The sequence below is a fragment of the Uranotaenia lowii genome, chromosome 2 (genome assembly GCF_029784155.1).
Source record: "Uranotaenia lowii strain MFRU-FL chromosome 2, ASM2978415v1, whole genome shotgun sequence".
Classification (NCBI taxonomy): Eukaryota; Metazoa; Arthropoda; class Insecta; order Diptera; family Culicidae; genus Uranotaenia; species Uranotaenia lowii.
The window spans coordinates 346,207,952-346,210,956 of record NC_073692.1 but is presented as its reverse complement, the minus strand read 5'-3'; the positions used below and the strand labels follow the sequence as shown (position 1 = coordinate 346,210,956).

Sequence of the window (3,005 nt, the reverse complement as noted above, 5' to 3'; positions counted from 1 at the left end):
ACACTATGATGGTCACAATTGGCCACTTTGAATTGTACATTGTTTGAAAGGCGATACTTTTCTAATTGCAAAACGGTTAAATGTGTAACCGAACTTGTCCGAACTCAGGAGATATAACCAGTTTAAAACGACTATTTTTGTTAAGTATTTTTAAGATATTGTAGGAGCCCAGCTAGTTAAGATAAGTCAGGAGGCTACGGTTTTCTACTATTCTAATTATGTCATATTAACCCGAGACGTTCAATAATAAAGAAGCAAAACCAAACTGAAGCGTCTTTCATTTAAGCGGCATCCTACAATATCTCGTTTAAAATTCAAAATTTTTATACAGTATATTCATCAAAAGTGTCCAACTTTTCTGTCTTCAAAACTCTCTAGAACATATCATAGAATCACGCGCAAAAAGTTATGTTGAAAAGACTGAAAATTGAGGTTATTTTTCTAAAACTAGTCATAACTTTGAACCGATTAATGTTACAGCTATGACTTCTTTAGCAAAGTTGCAAGAATTGGTACAAGCTAAAAACTTTTCAAAAACAATATAGCTCTAAAATGGATATTAAAAAAATTAGTTTTTCTAACTCACTACTAGATGGATTAATTAATTTTTCAAAAAACTAATTTTTTAGCCCTTGTAATGTTGGTCATTTGTTTCGAAGACACTATATGTCTTAAACGCATTGTTTCGGCGAAAAATAGTTTTGATCGCCTTTTTCATATTTTACCCCTTTGTGCTTCGTATGAAAAAAAAAATGTAAACAAACAGTTTTATAAAGAAAAAAAATACAAATACTGCCATAAACTAGTCGCAAATTCTTTTCATTTAGAAGATTTGTAGCCTGAACAACATATTCTAGATACGAAACACAAATTTCAAAGTTGTTTTCATAACTTTTGCAGCAGTTTTCTGTGAACTCTTAAGATGTTTCATGCGACGTAATGAAAGCTCATGCGAGATTTGTTGATTTAAAAAATCATCGTCCAATATTTTTCGATAGGATATGTTCTGGTGTGTGTTGGGAGAGTTCTTATTCTTGGACACAACCTGAATGTTGTTAGCGCCATACCACTCCATACACTTTTCAAGACACTCTTTTACAGGGGACTGAAATAAATGGAGAATCATCGTCAATGATCAAACAAATTTTGCAGCCAACGACTGAATTTCTTATAATTTGTTGCAATTTATTAGAGAGAATTTGAAGGTTTCAGTTAAAATGAGAGAAACTGGTGCTCAGAGAGAGAGAAAATGTGCTAATTGTTGCAAATTGTTACAATTTTAAAGCAGTTGTGGAATTCTGATCATTACCATTCCAAATGCAAAGAATTATCTCTGCACTGCAATTCCTTGCTATTTTACGTAAATATCCTGGTTGATGGTCCTGGCTGCAACGAAAATGTCGCTTTACAAGTCTTAGGTTCAGATCACTTCTCAAACGAGATATTTCTCGGAAAATTTTGTTAGTTTAATATGCTTAAAATGTCTGCTACCTTTCCTCTTCCGGTTGCTGTATAAAGCTCTTGTCCAGAAAGCTGTTTGGTATCTGTCTTGAGGAGGGTTTTGTCTTCCATTACCACGCAACCCAACTTTGTCAACAATGTCGTAATGTTTTTGCCGTAAAATATTGCTTTTCATTGCAATTAGCAGTTACTACCTTCTTATAAGTCGATACTCCGAATTGTTTTTAAGCTTCATGCACGGTTGGCTTACTGCAAAGGGAAAACTGAAATCCAGGTGCATCAGATGGTGTCTCCAATTGCAGCAGTTTAGTATGATGATCAAACATAGAAAAGGTAAGAAAAATACAGTCCCAGACACGCTTTCTCGAAGCGTTGCAATGATCAATAGTCACGGTAATCAGGATAAATTTGATGAAATACTAGAAAGGTAGTTGAAAATCCAGACGACTTTGTTGATTTTCGCGACGACCAAAATTATTCATGAAAAACTGGTTTTTTTATTTTCCTTCCGAACAGAATGTTCCAAAATCCCATAAAAATTTTAGGCTCGTTGAGCGACCCCTTCCCGTGATCCGATCTTGCCCAAATTTGCATGAGACCTTGTACTAGGTATAGGATCAATATGAGCCTGCAGCGCATAACATTTCTCAAGCTTGAAATATTTTCATACAAATTTGGAGCAGTCTAATGTAGGCGGTAGAAATGATTTACCAGATTCGCGTTTCTATTGGAAAATTGTACCCAGTCCTCCAGAACGCCCAAATATTCAGGATAATCACGATAACTCTATGCATAACTCTGGTCCCGAATGACATCTGAAGTTCGAGAATATGTTTCTCGGTGCACGACGTGCAAGCAATCTAAGGCCCCCAACATCACCCTTGCTCCCATGATGGGTGAGCGCAAAATAACTAGTCATCCATGGCAAATTATTGCTGTAGATTTCATAGGCCCAATACCCCGTAGTAAGAAACAGAATCAGTTTATCATGTCCGTACTGGACTTTCATACAAAGTGGATTATATTATTTCCTTTCAAGAAAATAGATAGTCATAATTTCTGCCAGGTCCTCCACGATCAATGGTTTCACCGCAACTCCGGCCCGGCTAGCTCAGTCGGTAGAGCATGAGACTCTTAATCTCAGGGTCGTGGGTTCGAGCCCCATGTTGGGCGTCAAGTGTAACGACCGACTAGCTCAGCCTTGTCGCTATTCTCAGGGTTGGACGCCATTTTGAAAACTAAAGACCTAACGTCGAAAAACAAATAGAAGCATCCTTCTACACACACACACACATACACACACCTGCCAAATTAGGGGTGTTGAAGTTTTTTATATGAAAACGGCGAATTTAAGTTGACCACTTTTTGATCCGAACAACCTTTAAAACCAATGTCATATCTCTCTTGTTTCTCAACCGATTTTTACAAAATTTATAGTTTTGGAAACCAGTGATGTTCCTCAAATATGTTTTGCAGACAATATTTAGCTCAAATACTTTAGGTTTCCGTAATTAAACGTCTAAAAAAGTTCTTAAAAAACATGC

General features: G+C 36.3%; 1 non-coding gene across 1 annotated transcript; it reads left to right on the top strand.

Annotated features, from left to right (window-relative positions):
* The first annotated feature begins 2,561 nt into the window (after positions 1 to 2,561).
* On the top strand, positions 2,562 to 2,634 carry Trnak-cuu (transfer RNA lysine (anticodon CUU)). The gene has a single exon. It is a non-coding gene; the product is annotated as a tRNA-Lys (tRNA).
* The last annotated feature ends 371 nt before the right edge of the window (positions 2,635 to 3,005 follow it).